At 50.5% G+C, this 19,710-nt stretch overlaps 1 protein-coding gene across 18 annotated transcripts in view; it reads left to right on the forward strand.

The window, feature by feature from the left end:
• The window catches only part of kst (spectrin beta chain, non-erythrocytic 5 kst), a 281,464-nt gene that overhangs the window by 84,042 nt on the left and 177,712 nt on the right, over positions 1-19,710 (forward strand). The window contains exon 1 of one of the 18 annotated variants that reach the window (XM_071691177.1): positions 16,217-16,279. The exons of the other annotated variants lie outside the window; for them this stretch is intronic. The gene's annotated coding sequence lies outside the window, so the exon portion shown is untranslated. Of the gene's footprint in view, positions 1-16,216; positions 16,280-19,710 lie in introns of those variants that run through there. 18 annotated transcript variants of the gene reach the window in all.

Genomic DNA, 19,710 nt, shown 5'->3' on the forward strand with positions numbered 1-19,710 from the left:
ATGTTTTACGAGCCATAATCACGACCCTAATACGTTACGAGCGTGACAGTGAAGGGTGAAGTTGTGTTGTGACACAGACGCCAAGGATGATGGCAGGTAAAGGTATCTTGGGGCTTGTTGTTACATCATGAACCTGTTGTAGTGATTGTGACACTGTGACTCATGTTAATAACACAAGTGTGGCTCTTACTGGAATAATATACTACTGTATAGTGCTACTGTAGTCTGGATGATGGTGTAGTTGTATAGTGCTACTGTAGTCTGGATGTTGGTACACTTGTTGTATAGTGCTATTGTAGTCTGGATGATGGTGTAGTTACTGTATAGTGCTACTGTTTGTCGTTCTGTTAGTACTGTTATTTTGCGGTACTTTGTCCTGTTGCTCCTGTTATATTGTACTGTTGTTGTTCTTTTTGGTAGGGCCGTTTCAGCTTTGAGCGTTACAGTACATTGTGTTTTGTTTTTATAGTACACCTAAATGATTTTTGTTAATGCTAAGAATTAAATGTGTGTTTGAAAGGTGTTTCTGCACATCTCCAAGCCAACGTGTGCAGTGGTGATGCCTCTCCTGTCACAGGGGTTGATGGTAAGGCTTGGGGAGGAGGCACGAGAAATAAGAGAGTTGGTTGGGCCTGGATGGGGCGGTCATGGACTCGGAGGAAAAGGCTTTACCCGCAGCACCATTGAGGTCAGGTTGCCAGGATGTTTTGGGGAAGGTTTAACACCGAGGCAGCAAGTGTAGTCTGTGATTATAGATCATCATCATACATGCTTACTCAGTGCTTGACCAGCAGACTTCCTCGCCAGCCAGTTCCACAGTGGATGACGTGCGGTCTGCATGTACGGGGGCACGAGTGGGGATGTTGAGGTTATTGCATCGTCTGCTGTGTTCTTCCAGCTCTCCTACCCTGGTACACAGCAGGGTGTCTGCTGCTGCTGCTGCTGCTTGGGGTGGCGGAAGCGTGTCGGCGCCATCGGAAATATCGTGGATGTGGGAGGGTGACGTCATTGGATGAGGCGGTGTCATGGGATGAGATGACGTCATGGGATGAGGTGATGTCATGGCGTGAGGCAACCGCCGCCTCCAGCCCCTCCCGTCAGTAACGGTCGTCGTAACGGCTCTCTCTCTTCGTAACGAAACATGTGTACCATCCTGTGTAGTCATTACTTCTGAATTTATGCTTGCAACACCTTCCTGCATGCGGTGTGCACATGCCGTCTGAGGAAGAAGAGTCGATAATGATCTACAGCTGGGGCTCTCTTGATCTTGCCTGCCTGAATGTTGACATCAGTATGCTGTATGGGTACGGTGGTGGCCACCGGTGGCTTGTGGTACCAGCCAGCTCCCTCAGCCGACCCGTCTCTCCTGTGGCATAGTAACCCCGAGGGTTCAGGTCCATCACTACAGCCGTAATCGGTACCAAGACCCAGATCTGGTTGGGTAACCCTTACGAATCAGGTCCATTAGCACAGCCCAAACCTGGCTTGTGACCCAGATGTGGTACAGTGACCTTAGGGATGAGGTCAATCACTACAGCCCTAAACTATCTTAAGACTCAGCTATGGTACAGTAACCCTTAGGGATCAGGTCCATCAATTGCTACGGCCGTAACTTGTACAGAGATCGAGGCGAGTCCCTCCCAGCAGTAGAACCAGTCCATCAGGGCCTGGCCCAAACTGCCATACTCAAGACCCAGTTCCTCGTCCAGTTAAAGACCCATCAAGCAACAACTCATTTTCGTAAGACCAAACCACCCGCTCAGGTCACTGCCTCTCCACGTGGCCAGCTTGTCAGGGTTATGATGCCGATAAGGATGTCCTTGAAGTATGTCACTCAGGAGGTCATGATTGGGGGAGTCACCATCCCTTGCGACCACTTGATCACAGTCATGCCAGAGCTGAGCTGTTGCCCGGGGGATTTGATCGATAAATTCATCTGTCACATTGGACGATCTGTCCTGTAGTTTGACTCTAGTTATGATGGATGTCCTCGGTTGTAGGATGTGCGTCAGGGTGAAGGATTCCTGAGAATGCAACAGGAGCAGCCCGCAGCAGAGGGGTGGCCTCTTACGGTCCATCAACGTAGACCTTTTAGATACATCTACACGCGAAGCTTCTGTGTGGCCACGACTTTTGCCTCTGTCGTCCTGTAGGAGTGTGGTCATGTCCTCCTGAACGACGTCGAATCCAGGGGTTGACGACCCACCTGCACAAGAGAGGGACTGTAAACACCACGAGATGGCCACTGTATGCGCCGTCTCTTCTGCCTACAGATTATATTTTTATTATTGCATCAGATTAGCTCAACATACCATTTAGATCTTTTTTTGCTGCGGGTGCGGGAGGGTCCCCGCTGAGTTACCCCACCGGCCACACAGACTCTCGCTTGTTCCTTATCCCTCTCCTGGCCGCCGATGATGGCCCAGCCGCTGGTGCCAGGCAGGGCCCGCCAGATCCGGGAACGAGGTCCTCACCATTTTTGGTTCTAGTGCCACCATGATCGTGTTACTCAACCCTCCAGCAGTTGCAGACCCTTAAGACATGATGGCCCCTTTTGCTTCTGCTTGTAGCTACACTGCTTGTACCTGCCAGTGGGTGGCCCTCTGGCCTTTGTAAAGTCATTGGCTGAAAATACGTCTTTTGTGTCTCGTAATGTCATCTGGCTCTATCTGGCCGGGAATGTTAGCAATTCCCTCGTGTGCAGCAACTGCCTGGCATGGGCTGGGAGAGGGTCTACCTCAGCTTCTGAGGTGGGGGGGGATCATGTAACGTCCAGTGTCCTCATCCCCGCGAGAGATTACCGGGCGGCTGGTGATGGGGAAAGGCACTGGAGGCCGCTGAAGCTCGCGTGCCGCCACCCAGCGGCCATGTATGGCGGAGTCCCCGGGATTGTTATTATAGAGCGCCCTGGATGGTGATGGCTGAGGTGATGAATTGCTGTGGCTTGTGTTCGTTGGAGTGGTGGTGTTGACCTGTGGTGACGCAAGCTCCCCTTAATGGAGGAGGTGTTGATGGTGATGACGGAGGCTCCTGATGATGGAGTAGGTGTTGATGGTGATGACGGAGGCTCCTGGTGATGGAGGAGGCTCCTGATGATGTAGGGGTGTTGATGGTGGTGACGCAAGCTGATGGTGAGGGAGGAGGAGGGTGAAATTGCAACTGGTGGTGAGGGAGACCTGCTGACTACCCAGTGTTGTTACTTGCCTTCTGCCGTCCACACTTGAGTCCTTAGAAAAAAAATCATAATCTTTATTATCATTACCAGCTTGGGCGCCACCATAGCGCCTGCGTCACGAGCGTAAGTCGTCGCTAACGTAACTCTCTTCGCTCGCATTTTGGTTAGCTCTGTTACGCGAAGGAAACCAGTTCTAGAGTGAAGACCGAGTGAGTTGTGTGTAGCGGTTAATATAAGAATTTTGCCAGAGTCTAATACCAGTCGCATATAACATGATTCCTGACCCTGTTCGATCGTTAAGTCGTCAGCATGTGAGGATACAGTCTGGAGTCACTGTCTTTAAAGAGACGGGGTCATAGACCCATGGCGAATGCAAGCCACAACAGACTGCAATTCCTGGAGAGTGAAGCTGTGTTGCTTCGTATTCTTGTGGTTTTCTCAGTCTCTTAAATCTGTGGGAGACATTTTATTATCTATGCCATTAACGTAATTATTTCTTTCATCAGAGAAAATGTCATCCATTCGAGGTACTTATATTCTAGAGCTTCATAAAAGCGACTGAAAAATGTGTACCGTTTCCTGTGATGATTTCTGTTAAAATACCAGGATAATTGGGACTTCGTCAAGGGAAAGTAAAATGTTCTCTGAAGGAAAACATTCATTGCCCAGAAGTGGGTCTGATTCCTATTAAGATGAGGAAGCCACTTAGATCTTCTTATTCCGGGGTAAAGTCATTGCACAGATAATGACTGTATTAGGCAGGGAGGGAGGGGAATGTGTTAGGATGAAGAGCAGGGTGATGTACTGCCAGTAGGTCACTGTTGCCAGGCTGGGAGGTATCCCCCCTCTGGCCAGATGACTCCCGCCTCCACAGCAATGTTGATATGGGTGTGGTGTGTGTGTCGCCCTTACCTCCACCACTGAGGACGGTCATATAACTTCATGTGTTTGTGGTTGATGGGGTTCTTGGTGTACTGTGTACTTCAGATGTCGTGGCCTTGTTGGCCACACGGTCCGCATGTGTTCCGTGAAGGGAGTCGGCGCCTCTTTCATATGTTAATTACGTGCACTTTGGGGCCGATTCAGGTCAGGGGTCTGTCCTGCCTCGTCAGTCATCGTAGTGTTCTGTAATTTTAGGCATCACTTAGAGAGGCTGGGTATTTATACCGAGCCTCTTGAGGGACAGACGGACGGCATAGTAAGAATTCTTGGTGTAACTGATACAGTCTGGATGTCAGCGAAGCCTCACAAGGTCTGGGCCAGTATGGCGGGGAGCTGTGTGTGTGTATGTGTACCCGACCCCGACCATGACTCGAAGAATTATTTGTTTATGGATGGTCGAGGGGATGAAGACACTTGACACAGGAGACAGACAGACCCAAGCATGAGGTGGTGGGTGGGTGGTGCAGAGGGTGGTGAGTGGGTGATGCTGACACGGGTGGGTCGGGGGAGGTCGAGTTGATATTGCAGTGGGGTCGTGATGAGTCTGACGTAAACCTCGTATCCGTGAGTTTGCGGGAAGGGAGAGACGATGGTGGACACCACATTGTTCATGCGACTCTCTGGTGGTGTCCAGTGTGACGAAGTGGAGGACGTTGAACGTGATGCACGGTTGGAAGTCAGTTGTTGGCGTGGTAAGTCTGGTTGGGGTCGTCCCTACTGAGGTGTGGATGTGAGGGAGCGTATGGTGGCCGGATATGTGTCAGGGTGTTGCACTGGTCGGGATGCAGTTGAGAGTCAGTGTGGAGTATTGGGGCGGTAGAGGTGCGTGCAGGTGAGTCTGTTGATTGTGTCGAGTGCTGGATCTTGGTCGTCACTCGTTCCCTGAGGAGTGTTGCTGCAGTCCAGTGTTTACTAAAGCTTATCTCTGTCGAAATTTGACTTGCCTGTGATACACAGGGTTACAGTGTTTCGAGAAACACAAGCGGCGGGTGAAGTTGACTGCTGTTAGTGTTACAATGGGACCAGTTGAAGTGATGAAGGTGATGATGGCGTGTGTCTGGTGGGATTAATGATGCCGTCTTGCACCAGCGTCTAGACCTTCGTTTAACACGGTAGTTATCTTTCTCACCAGTCATCCCTCTCCAGTTTTTCGTCGCTCCTTTCCTTGTGAAGCTGTTGGCTTTACGTTCTATATTATCAGCTTGTCTCCACTGCTGACCCTCCATGGTAACCTTCTCCACTGCTGACCTTCCATGATAATCTCCTCCACTGCTGACCTTCCATGATAATCTCCTCCACTGCTGACCCTCCATTGTAATCTCCTCCACTACTGACCCTCCATAGTAACCTCCTCCACTGCTGACCCTCCATGGTAACCTCCTCCACTTCTGTCCCTCCATGGTAACTACCTCCCCCCCACAGCTGACCCTCCATCCTTTGTTGTGTGCCGCATGTGGTGGGTGAGGCGTCCCCCTCACATGTCTCCCTCCTATATTATTCCCCTCACTGGCCGGACGGACGCGCCTCATAAGTCGCCACTTGTCACCGGCCAGCCTCCTCTCCTGAGTAATTTTGTTCACTTGACCGTCAAGTACCGGGCTCCACACGCTCACCGCCTGATGTATATATATATATATATATATATATATATATATATATATATATATATATATATATATATATATATATATATATATATATATATATATATAATAGGATGATAAAGCAATTATATCTGCATCCTCCGCGTTAATGGTGATAATGATAATAATGATAATAATAATAATAATGATAATTATGTTTTTGTAATTCAGTAGTTTATTTTTATTATGCATTTGTGGCGTTTGAGCCATGATCTAACGGTTGGGCTGGCGCGTAAACCGTTATTCCTGCTCTTCTCTCAAACGGGGGCCGAGGGCGGGAAGGATGTGGGCGGGGCCGGGTGCATCATGGCCATTATACACTTCCCCAGGAGACGGTACCCTGTGGAGGTGGTTTGGTACATCACACGCACCGTATGGCTCTGCGGTGCAGTGTACCGCTACAGGAGGTGGGCACAGCGGACGGCCTGGTCTCCCGTCGTGATATTCCGGGTCTGGAGCGTTCGTGGTGACTGTGGTCCGTTGCAGTAGGGGTCTGATATCGTGGTGACTGTGGTCCGTTGCAGTAGGGGTCTTGATTCGTGGTGACTGTGGTCCGTTGCAGTAGGGGTCTGATATCGTGATGACTCTGAACTAACTTGGTCGTTGCCGTAGATCCGGCTTGCCAAAGCAGCGTCCGTGCCACTTCAGTTCGTCCGTGCAGCAGTAAGGTAAACAGTCATGATGGACCCAACCATATCCTTCTCTCTATCCTGGAAACCCCGCTTGATGAACACCGGAGAACCGTTCCCCAGAAGCTGGGGGGCGGGGGTGGAGTATAGTTGCCGTAATTATTATTTCTCTTGAGGAAGCATCTGTTCACTATTTACTCAGGTCTCATCTGCCCCTGAGATAGATAGGATAGATTATTGTCCCTATATCTAGGATGGCTGGTTCTGCAGGCCACTCATAGTTAGAGTGGAATCCAAAGCCTCTTGCCTTATCAGCTCTCTCCAACCAGCCCTCCCCGCCCGTCGTGATGGTGCCTCGCGCCCTCTGCTCTACTGGTATTTTTTGACATTTTTCTCTTGGGTTGTCTCCCCGTGTCTCAGCCTCGATGACCAGTACCCGCTACTTGTATGTGTCTGATGCTTCCCTCTCCTGGTTTTAAGTGTGTACACTGACCACATGTGGATTGACCGTTATGATGCCTCTTTTCCGTGCACAGCGAGGCTGTGGAATTCTGTTTTTACCTCTTCCTGTAATCCCCTGTGAAGGTCGGGTCTGAAAATGCTTAACCTCAAGTTAATCCCAGCGACATTTTTTCCCCCACTTAAAAGCACTTTTCTTGTCTTTCATCCGAGATGGCCATGATCAGGTTATTCTTTTGGCTATGTCGTGTCGCCCACTATATATATGTGTGTGTGTGTGTGTGTGTGTGTGTGTAAGGTATTCTAAGCTATATGTCATTTCCTGCGGTCGTCAAGATGAGGGTCCTTAGCTGCGTGGTAGGAGGTCTGAGGAGCGTGTCATACTTCATCGCCTGAGAGTCATACCAAGTCATGAGGAACGTCATCTTTTTTACGGCGAGGTTTATGGCGGAATATCTCTTGGTGCCGGCATGAGGAAGGAGAGCCAGATGAACGTGGGAGTTGCTGTATTTGCATAGAACTAGTTAGGTCCACAGCCAGGCGGAGGCTGGCGTGTCAGTGGCCCACACCCGGTTCATGTACAGGTGGAGCCCACACCTGCCTTCGCAGTGCCAGTGGCCCCGTGACCTGAGCAACGCATCATGTTGGCGGCAGTCAGGTGTGTGTGTGTGTGTGTGTGTGTGTGTGTGTGGTGGGTTGTTGTGAGGTGGGCGGACATCATGGCGCAGCGTTGACTCTTCCTTGAAAATCCGTAAAATCGGCTTGTTCTTGTCACAGGATGACGAGATGTAATCTGACCGAGATATTTTGGTTGTTGATTAGCGTTGATGACCCGACCTGATCCCATCTCGAGGCTATAGACCTGAATGTACACCAAAAACTTCTTCAGCAGTTGCGCTAAAGCCAGGCTTGTGGTTCTAATGTAGGAGACACGTGAACTACTTCAAGATGATGAACCTTTGAATGTTGTAGTAAAGTTGATTGTAGAAGTTATATCAGTAACATGTGTGCTGTATGGCCAGACTCTGGTTATGGAGCACATTGTACTGGTACGTGGTGTTAGGTCGAGCTAGTCTGGTCGCAGCCTACGACACCTTGGTTGACGACCACTATGGTAGGTTCACACACCCTCACGTCCCTCAGCCAGCCGTATGCATGTCCCTCCTCTCTCCCCAAGGGGTTTAACAAGTGGTTCTATCAAAAAAAAATTTCCATTATGTTTCAAGTTGCGCTTCCATTATAGGAAAGTAATTTTGAAGATGAGAATATAATGAGAAGGAACCTTTTTGTTTACAACGAAAAGGAGCTTAGCTTTATGAGCCAGGTCGTGTCATCCTAAAGTCATGAGACTTGAACGTGTATGTTCACGATGAGAGACCTGCTCACCTGGGGAGGGGGTCGAGTTGACGACATCGTCTGGTTCGATCCCGCGGGACGATAAGGAAGTTGATGGTCCCCGGCCAGGCGATGGGATCGATGCACAACTCCTAGGGGACACTGCCGGCCTGGTAACCGATGATGAATTAGCTCCCGTGTAATTAACTCGAACATGGCCGCTCTGGCGATGAATGTCGGTGAACCGGTTCGGTCGGAAAGGCGATCCGTCCGGCCCGGTCTGTGTGTTCCTTACGTAAGGCGTCACATCCCCCGAGCTTGTCTAGAAGGATTCGGGGCTCTCGTCTAACCGCCACCCTTGCTGGTACCTTTCACCGGCGAGGTGCGAACGCCATAACCTGACATATAACGTAAGGCGATCGACTTCGGCGGTTTGTTGGAGGCCGCGGACTGCAGGCCTACCCACCCACTACGCCCAACTTGACCAGATGAGTTGCAGGCATCTGTTCAGTGAGGTCTGGTATTTGCCCCCAGTGGGTGGTTCATTGTGTTTTCAACGTTTACCCAATTTACAAAGTGTCTCGGTTCCCGCATACTTACGCTGATTTCACTTGCAGTACCAGTTGCGCGTTTTGATTTTAGTGGTTATTTTAGAGTCTGCAATACCGTATTGTATTTTTGTAGTGTACGTTGGGGAGCAGATCTATTAGGATTGTCCTTGTGTAACATAGATAATGGCTTAAGGCCGTGTTATCAAGTTCTTTGAAGACAGAACTTTATTACAGTAAAGAAAGATTGTTCTGTAGACACGGTTCTTCAATATCTAAAGAACAGACTTTCTCTTAAGATTTTTGAAGTAATGACAGTAATTTGTTTTACATTTTTGTAATATCGCTGTGAGAATGTAGAATTTTGACTGGGAATGAAAGAAGCTGTTTTACATTTGAATGAGACAGACTTTGACCACCAGAAATAGTAGAAAATGAACAATGGAAGAGAATCATGATCGCCTTTGCTTCTCTCATCTCAGAAAGATCTTAGAACCCACCGTACCATTAAGATTCAGGCGACGGATTTAATTGCTGTGCTTCACAGAAAATGGAGTCACCTGACGTAAAGACTTACGCCATTTAAATGTCTTTTCCTTGAAGTCATGACGTCAGGTGTGGTGTTATGTTAGAGGCTGTGTTTTTGCTCCATAACGGAGGAGGTGGAGCTTATCTGCTTCAAACAACATGTTTTCACCAGCTGACCAGTGGAAGACTTGGGCTGTATCTGACAGTCGTGTGTGTGTGTGTGTGTGTGTGTGTGTGTGTGTGTGTCTCCTGTAGGTGTGAAATTTCGTTTTGATTAAGGTCTCGTATGTGTTAGATGCCACTGAGCTGAGACCTGTGTTTGTATCGATGCTAGAATGAGAAAGATTAGACGGAGGTACAGTTCCACAGGGAGGAAAGATGACTGACCAGGTAAGCGGTGGATATTCCATGGCTCACCTGTATGGATCATTGTTTGGAAGTTGATGTTCCCAGTTTCTAGCGTATCCGTCATTCCCTATTTCTACATTTTTTGTTCGGGATGACGCCATTTACCAAAGGCTTTTATATCGTCTTTATATTACGTGTTAGGACTTTGTTCCCCATTGTCCTTCCCTGTATTGTTGTAGCGATCGAGGTTGTGAGCGAAGCATGATCGTCAGCAGGAGCGTCCTTGCTCCAGGATGTGTGGTGTCATTGCTGCTGGTCGGTAGGTATTTGTAGCAGCTTTGTTATGTCTTGGCTGTGTGTGTGTGTGTGTGTGTTTGTGTGTGTGTGTGTGTGTGTGTGTGTGTGTGTGTGTGTGTGTGTGTGTGTGTGTGTGAGTGTTGGTGGGTGGGTGGGTGTCATAGACTCGGGCGTAACACCGTAGTGCACTGCGGCTTCATCTGCCGTGGTCGTGCTTCAGGAGGATGACATGAAGGAGTTTCAAGAGTCAGGTGTGCTTGGGCATACTGGCCGTGGTTCTCTCTCGAAGTTCGATCAGTGGTTGCGTTCTCTTATACACGGGTGTGGGGGATGCTGTGTGTGTATATATATATATGTATATATATATATATATATATATATATATATATATATATATATATATATATATATCCGTGAGTGACCTGTCCTTCTTGTGGGGACCGTGAGTGGCCTGGCCGTCTGATAGAGGCCCTGAGTGGCCCATCCGCCTTGTGGGGACCGTGAGTGGCCCGGCCGTTTAGTGGGGGCCGTAAGTGGCCCGGCCCTTTCCTGGGGTCCGTTGAGTGGACGTCGGGTAGGAGACTCCTGGTTGAGTCAACATGTTGGGGGAGGGTGACCAAGGCATCGAGTGGGTGGCTATACAGGGTCATCCTCTCCCCTCCCTCCTGTTGTTGTTTATGTCGGTGTCGGCAGCGTCTGCCTGGTGGCCCATCATGCTGGTGCAGCTGCTGCCTGGCTGTTGCACAGCTATTGTTCTGTACCGTTCGTGTGAGGATGAGGCAACTTATTGTCGTATCGTTCGTGTGTTGTTGCCAGTGTAGCGTCTCGCGTTATCGGTGGCAATTTCAGTGTTCCTGTAAAGTTGCTGTTGTGTTACTGTTGTGAACCCGGGTTGTGTGTTGTATGGCCGGCTACATGCTGAGCTGCGCTGTGTGCAGCAGTAGACCCTTTTTTTTTTTTTTCTTCTGGTTAGGAAGACCTGAGCCTGGACCAGGGGCAGCCATGTCGTAGTCAGTGTGGACACGTCCTGTGCACCGTCGGGTATGTCAGTCGTCATCAGAGCTGCCACGGTGATTCCCTTGGTCTTCTGGTTTGGTACAGTGTCTGACGGCGACTTGTTTACCAGTTAGGAACTGATGTCATTAATTCTCGTAACGTAGGTCGCCCCGTGCCGCATAATGTGGTCATGTTAGGTTGGCATTAGTAATGGGTCGCTGCTTACAATGGTGGCCTGGAAGCCTGCTGGGGTGGTGGCTGGCATCCCGTCCGCATTGATGAGGCGCTGCTGGACATGCTGTGGGGGGGAGAGACCTGGCTCACGTCGCACGTCTAGTTCCGGCTGCCAGTTGCCATGCTGATGCTCATGGCCAGGTGCTTGCTTCTGTGTGTGGCAAGAAGAATGTTGAAAAGTTGTCTTGGTGAAGTTGGTGCCTGACTGAGCAGTTCTTGACCAGCCGTAAGTGTAAGGCCGGGCATTGCTCACAGTCACATTTGCGGGATCAGGTGCATACAGTCATGCGCCGTATGTGGGAAGTCATTTGCCAGGTTATCCTGCAGGTTAGGGAAGGGCAGGCACTCCTTACCCTGCTACACTGAAGGCGAAGGTATTCCCAGTGAGCAGGTTTCTTTCTTCTTGAGACTAATACGTGCGACACTTGTCAGTATGTGGAGGTAGATGTTGTTCTGTCCTGTGACCCGTGTGGAGCTACTGTATGGTCGTGACCCACAACGCTTAGGGTCCTGGCATGGTGTGGGACCACCCGTCGTGTCGGTGATTAGCAGAAATTAGCTAATGATAAGCGTTGCGTCCCCCTGCTGTCCCCCTGACATCCCTACATCCCTGAGGTCCGTCTTCACAGCGCCCGCCAGAGAGGGCCTCTGTGTGGGCCTCCTGCAGGGGTGGTGGCCGCATGCCACCAGTGAAGGCCTCCTTGTGGGCCCTCCTGCTGGGGTGGTGGCCTCTTGCCGCCACTGAGGGCCTTCTTGTGGGACCTCCTGCTGGGGCGGTGGCCCCACTTCCTGTCTGCTAGTCACGAACCACGGCTCCTGCGTGTTTATTTCACGCCGTGACACCACCGAGGCGCCTCGTCTGGAGTCGCATGCCTCCCCGCCGTCCTACCTCTTCCACAACCTCTGATGATCTTATCAGGTGCACCCACTGTATCTGTCCCACAAACACCCCAGCACCCTTTTTCACCCCTTTTCTGTTCCACAGCCATCCCAGCATTCCGTACAAGCTTCACAAACACCCCAGCAACCCATTCCTTCTTCCACGACACTCCAGCACCCGTGCCTTCTCCCCAGACCTCCGGCTGCCCCAGTTGACACACATGGGACCCCCCTGCTAAGTTCCTCCCGGTCATCACATGTCGAACCCATCTGTCATAACAAGGGGCTGTGTGGCCTCCCCTAGTCTGCTCCACGGTTGGCGGCGTCATGTGGCCCTGCACCCGTCTTGTATTCCACACAAAGTGGAGTCCTGTAGGACCTACATCTGTTTTGTATTCGACACCAGAAGGGGTCATATGGGCCCTACATCAGCTTTGTATTCTACACAGTGTTTCATGGAGGGAATTAACCATCATGAATCATCACTTACGTTACTCATTGCCTGATACAGGGTCTGTATCACTACCTACCTACCTACCTTAGGTGTGGTGTATGGTGGTAAAGGGGGGGGGGGGGGGGGGGGGGGGGAGTTTACACTTGGAGGAACTCGGCCACAGTCGCTTTGCTTCCTCAACATCACTTCCGGCCTTAGTGTTGGATCGGAACACACACACACACACACACACACACACACACACACACGCACGCACCTGTTGAGTTTATGCAAACACATATAAAGTGTAATGTCTAGTTTACACACAACTGACTTGCTCCCATTGTGACCTCCTCCCTCCACACACAGTCAGGACCCGTGCCCTACAAACACACTGTCATGACGCTTTCCCTCAATACATTTAACCCCTCTCCTCCTCTCCACACACAAACACCCTCACGATCCCTTCTCTCCACACGACCCCTCCTCTCCACACACACTATAAGTTTCTAGAGATGATCCTGAATGAACCTGCAGGTCAGGCTGGTGGTTTGCATTAGTTGAAGGTCGGCAGCTGTACGATCAGGACTTTACTCAAACTTCTCGTCAAAAAGGAGCGTCTGGAAATCCTTTTTTGGAATAAACAAAATAACATTTACCATAGAATCTGCCCTCATGCCAGCATTAACACAGTGATGCGGATGCTGGCATGAGGGAAGATTCTCCGGTGAGAAAACTCCCTCAGAAAAGCCGCCATCAGCCAGCCGAAAGCGACGGACTTCGACAAAGATTGCTTGAATGTTGCCGTAGGGGGAAACCATTATCCTGCAATCTGATGATGCGTTGGGTGCATGAGCCTGGGACGTGGCGTCGTCAGAGTTTGAGCCTTGCTCACCAGGACCACAAATAGGGGCATTGCTACTTGAGGAGGTGAAAGGCTAGGCTACCTTGCGTTGTGAGCTGTGAGTGTAGGAGGACCCCTTCCCTTATCCCCAGGTCAGAAGACGGGTCGATCGAGGCTTTTCACGAAACAAAGACGTTTGAGGTCTGCAACCTGCTGCAGGATACTTCAGTTGCACTTAAACCAGGGCGTCATTACGTCACTCTTGGGAGGAGTCTCTGGTGTGTCCATCACAAAGCAGCTGTTTGAACTTGGTTGCAGCTGCAAGATCCAGTTATTAGACCCCGTCTGGAAGATAACCAAAAGAGCAAATGAGGAAGAATTAGAACTAGTGAAGGAGGAACGAAGAAAAAAAAACTCTTGGGAGACGTATGGAAGTCATGGTGAGGATGTCGACAAGTTGGCCGAGGGGGAGAGACGTGGGGGAACATGGCAGACTCCATCACAATGTTTGATGCAATGAGACAAAGACTGAAGGAGAGGAGGTCTGGAGTTGAAGGTTGTGGAATTACAAGATAAAGAGAAATCTGAAGGGTCGAAGATATTTGCTGAAATGATTCTCCAACGTTGGTGTCAAGAACACCACACACAGCTAGGCAGTTTGAAAAAAAAAACTTTATTAATTTTTCATATTAGTACATTGTGGTGTAAGATGTATTTAATTTCATATTGATACGTTTGCATGTTATTTGATATTTTTGGCAGTTTATTGGTGTGAACTATCAAGGAAATCAAGAGTGTAAGGTAACCTAAGTATTGACCTTAGAATGACTTGGAAAGGTCTTGAAATGTGCTTAACTGATGATTTCAAGGACTTTGTGTCATTTGTCAAGATCCCCATCCGAAACACACACACACACACACACACACACACACACACACACACACACACACACACACACACACACACACACATACACACACACACGTATCTGTCATGCCTCTCAGAAATACGTCATCCCTTGGGCCAAGACGCACACGTCATGCATCACAATAAGAAAGTTTTGCGGTGCTCTTACTTAGTGTTGCCCTCACGCCCACCACTACATCCGTCTTCCCACGCCCACCATAACATCCGTCTTCCCACGCCCACCACCCACCAATGCATGTCTTCCCACGCCCGACGCCTATGGGAGGCGAGAGAGGCTTGTTGCCTTGGACTGAGAACACAGTATTGAGGGCAGCGTCTCATTCCATAGGAACACTTACGACATGAACCTGGTCAGGCTCATGATGATATAAACAAAATAGATGGTCAGTGTTGCAGGTATTTGGTTGTTATCACAGTGGCGACGTAGCTTTACGGTGGTGTATAGTGCTCCTCCGAGAACTGTGTAGACTCGCTGTAAACAGAGGCCTTCTTGGTGTGAAAGTTGCGAGGTACGAGTGGCCGAGCTGGCATGAGGTTTGGTGTGGAGGTGTTCCTGTGCTAGTGATGGTGTGCTGGGTCGGGGAAGTCGACGTATCTCCACCATCAGTAGAGCCCAGCAGCAGATCTACTCGTCGCTGAGGGATTCCAGAATATCTCGAGTTGTGCTCGTCCTAGAGGCTTTGTCCTCAGTCCGAGGGTTGGTTCCTCAACGCTGAGAGAACTGTTGTCTGCAGTAAAAGACTTCGGTCTCTAGGGAGTTTACGTATGACGTCAGGGATGTTGCAGTCTAGAGGAAAGTTGCCGGGTGTCTGACGCCGACTGGTGGGCTGGGGCGGTCTTTCGTTATGCTCCACATCGTCAATTTCCTGGAACCGAGGCCCTTCGTCTCCGTGCCTCGCCCTACACGCCCACCAGGCCGCTGCTCCAAAAAGGCAGCTGGGGGGGAGGGTTCCAAGAAGCGGGCTGGATAGCGGCAACTACGGCGTTGCCTCTTGCAGATGGTTCCTGCATGGTGGGTAGCGTCTGCTGCAACTAACGGCTAGGGATGGTCCTCGTGCAACCGCTTCAGAAGCACAGTCCTTCAGGGACTTCGGCCGTGATAGGTGTGGTTTCCCATGCCGTACGTTGACATGGCTGTGGGGGAAGTTATATCCTGAGCTAGAGGTGGATTTATCAAGCGTCACTGACTTGGTCCTCTTAACCCTCCACTGGTGGAGTCCCGGTTTGTGACCGCCTTACCAGGGGAAGACTGGCTGACCTGTTGGGTCCTCACTTCCTGACCGTCTCACCAGGGGGAAGGCTGACCTGAGCCCTTTACCCAAAAGTTTCGTAAGTTCCTTGAATCATGTTCTAGATATAAATGTACATTGTCATCTGTAGACACTGGACACCATGGTGTTAGTGCCAGATATTTACATAGTCGTTTGTAAATAGCCTTCATCGTGGTGTTAGTACCAGATGATAACAGAAACGTTTGTAAATACCGTACATTAATTTGTAAGTAGAGCATGTTTACAGAAAATGTTCACACAAACGTTTGGTGCCAGAGGATCAGGCGCAGTTCACAAGCTTGGTGTGTGGTGGTGAAGAAGGATGGGTGAAAGTATACAGTGTTATGTATATCGTTTGAGTCTGACTGGGGTGTTAGGGAGTGATTGCCTCGTACGTTCTGCCCTACTGATGAAGGTAGTCGCGGTATGGCCGTTCATTGGCGTGCTTACCACTAGAATTGTGGTTCTGGAAACCCACTGTGAAAGGTTGGAAGGTGTAAACTGAAAGGCCACTGCGAAAATTGAAAAGTGTTGAGTGAAAGATAGGGGAAAGGTCCTCGATTGTCTGTTTAAAACTGGTGTTTTAGTGTATCATTTCCATTGTGTTTGATGGTCTGAGATCTATCTGCATGTGGCTGGGCAGAGTTTCCTGGTATTGTTGGAAGATGAATGATATTGTAATGTTGTAGACCAAATGAGAATGTTTATTTTTATCTTTGCAGGTATGCTTGTGTGGTGGGCGTCCAGCGTGTGGCGGTGGGCGTGAGGGTCAGTATAGTGGTGCTTGACGGTAAGACACTGTGAATCGTCGCAAAAATAAAGTTATCATTAACGTACACATGTCGACTTGTAGGTAAGCTAAAGTCTTCACGAGAGGTAAGCTAAAGTCTTCACGAGAGGTAAGCTAAAGTCTTCCTCATCAACAGAGATAAAATCCCCAACGATTGAGTTTGAAGCTGGTGGTAGATGTACGTGGGGAAGGGCGTGAGGAATTTGTTTAGGAGTCTTACCCGCCACTAGGATGAGCATGGGATGCACAGTAAATATGCCGGGGTCGGCGGCACAAATCAAAATATCCAGTGTTATTACCCTCCACTGATGTGAGGTGTATATCCAGTGTTATTACCCTCCACTGATGTGAGGTGTATATCCAGTGTTATCTCTCCACTGATGTGAGGAGTATTGATGACTGGCACACTACCCTTCACTGGATATCAACACTTATAGGACGAGACAGTGTCGTGGTGTGTGTGAGGAACCCAGCCTCACTAACCTGGAGGTGAGTGTGGCTGGCTTGGGTGCCCCGGCACGTGTTGGGCCCTTTAGATACGCTTGTTTTTGCCTTGTGTTAACATTTAATTAGCCAGTTATTAGGTCTTGAGGAACGTTACATTCATCTTCAGTAGTAGAGGATAATGGGCGTAGCCGCACCTGTCGCTCGTCTGCTGATGATAGTGTCGTGAGGCGGGGGATGGGAAGGCCTGCCGTGGGGGTTGCCTGTGCCGCCCCTGGCCACTCGTGATGAGGAGAAGAGGATGCTTCCTCCTCCTACCCTGCCACCCTCCAGCCTGGCGCCGCCGCAGGACAGCGCGGCTCGCACAGGCCCTCGTGTCTGTCATGCTCACCGTTGCCGTGATCAACTCGAGCTGTTCATGCACGCTCACACGCAGCTGAAGCTCTGTCTCCCTGCGTTCGATACGCCCTGGCTGTGACTGGGGTCTCCTCAGTGACGCCATGTTGTTGGTGTGTCTAGCAAGACCTCTAGTAGAGTGGCCGGCGTTATATTGTCACCCTCGTATGAGTTATGGCTGACGGTGAGGCTGAGTTGTGATGGCGGCGGGGACCAGCCTGTCCGCCGCTGCCCACGGAACACACCGTGATTACAAGTGGAATGCACGGAGGGTTGGAGTGGTGATGGGAAGGTAATGGAGGCTAGTGAGGGGATGATAGTGCCGGGTGGGAGCTGGGAGTGATGGGATGGTAGTGATGGGTGGGAGCTGGGAGTGATGGGATGGTAGTGCCGGGTGGGAGCTGGGAGTGATGGTCCAGGTCTTCCTTCGGTCTGTGTGATGGTAGTAGTAGAGGGAAAACGCCAGTGAGTGTGACCTAGAGGGGCATGTTGAAGAGGGCCTGTGTGTGTGTAGAAATGGTAGAAGGGAGGTCACCAGGCGTAATGGAAGGTATTAGGGAGGTCACCAGGCGTAACAGAGGGTATTAGGGAGGTCACCAGACGTAATGGAGGGTATTAGGGAGGTCATCAGGCGTAATGGAGGGTATTAAGGCGGTCACCAGGCGTAATGGAGGGTATTAGGGAGGTCACCATGCGTAACGGAGGGTATTAGGGAGGTCACCAGGTGCTATGGAGTGCCTGAAAGACGAGGAATGGAAGATAGACGATGACACTTTTCATCGCTTGCATAATTTACGAACTGACACATTGTTGTGTGGTAACGCCACATTCTAGTTGGACAACATTGTGGCTCAGAAACTGTGAGATGCCACCCTGCCCACGATGAAGCTTTGGGATGAGCACGGCGGCCGAGGACGTGAGGAAGACCTGGTAAGTTTTTGGGGGCGGGGGACCTGGAGAACACCTTGGGAAGACGCCGGGAAGACCTGCTGGTGGTGTTCGACTCTTGCCCGACGAGGTAGGCGTTGAGTTGGCTGCTGCTGGAACATTGCCAGTACGGTACGTTTCGGGTATGGCCAGACTGATGGACGACATGCGCAAGACTCTTTTTCCTATGTGTCACAGTCTAGTGTGTTGAGTGACTGGTGGGCCTACGTGTCGTATTTATCACCTGAGATAACGAGCGTGGGGGAAGGGGGTGTTGTTACTATGTGTGATCCACGTAGCCCCGGCTGGACCCAGGCTGCTGAGTTCGGTCGTTGGTCGACCTGCCTGTTGGAAGTCGCAGCCTGCAGGTCTCAACAGTCTGGTGTATCGTTTTATCGATGTACCGGGACGAGCGTACCGTGAGGGGGAGGAGGGGGGTCGCGGCCCCATCTAGAGTTACAGCGGGAGTACCTCGCTTCTGGTGCTCTTCTCTACTCTACCACAGCTTCCCTGCCCTGCCACAGCTTCTCTGACCTACCACAATTTCCCTGTCCCACTAGAGCTCCCCTACCTCACCACAGCTACACTACCCCGCCGAAGCTTCCGTGACCCAATACAGCTTTCCTGCTCCACCACAGCCGCCATGTTGTAGGTATCAGTTTTCTGTTTCGTCGTCGTGGTTCCTATTAGCGGTGGTGTCTGCTGCACCGGCGCAAGACTCGGGTTTCGCCCTCAGCCCCACAAGACTTGACGATTGACTGTGTGCCACACCAAGTCCCTGGCTCCTCATCACCATTTGTCTTCTCCCAGTCAGGTTGGTCTCAACCATTGCCTCCGTATGTCCACTCCCTCAGGGATCCCCTCATGACCGGTGATTTATATCCTATCATTCTGACCCATTAGATAATGGGGGGGGGGGGGTGTGCCCATTCACGATAAGGCTAGCGGGGTCCCGGGGGGGGGGGGGGGGTGAGTAAAGGAAGGTTGTTCAAGGTAGTGTGGCTGGGACGAGCCGAGAGGTGTTGCCAGGTTAGGGATCCAGATAGTGGGTGGTGGCAAGACCCAGGTGGTGGATGGTGGCAGGTTCCAGATAGTATATGGTGGTAGACCCCAGATGGTGGGTGGTGGCAGGACCCTAGGAAGTGTATCCCCTGGTGACCTGAGATTTGACTTCCCCGTCATCCACTAGCCTCAGGTAAACTTCCCTTAGTAACCAGTGTAAACAGATGATGGTAAAACCGTTCCGTTCGTTCTCGTCCCAGTGAGACACTAGTGGTGTTGCTGGCCTTGAGGGTATAGCAAGTATGGTCGTGTTGCAGTGTAAGAAGATGGCAATTCCATGCTTATTTTACCTCAACAATGTATGGTATGTCTTCCATGTTTCCTGTCATCTAGTTCACTGGAAGAAGTGGAGAGCTGCTGCTGCTCATTGTTCTCTCCTAACCTCATCTGTGGAGGATAGAAATTAGACTATAAATGTGCTGATAACCTGGTCACACAGGATAGCGGCTCTGTATACTCTTGTGTTAGTGGAATGTTGGCTTGTGAGTGAGTGAGGCGTGTGGTATGAATCCGTCAGTGGCCCCTGAGAGGCAAGTGTTAGGACAAGCATCATGCCCGGCATCGTGTGTCATGCCTCCTTGCACCACCAGCATAACTCTTGG

Source organism: Panulirus ornatus, chromosome 50 (genome assembly GCF_036320965.1).
Source record: "Panulirus ornatus isolate Po-2019 chromosome 50, ASM3632096v1, whole genome shotgun sequence".
NCBI lineage: Eukaryota > Metazoa > Arthropoda > Malacostraca > Decapoda > Palinuridae > Panulirus > Panulirus ornatus.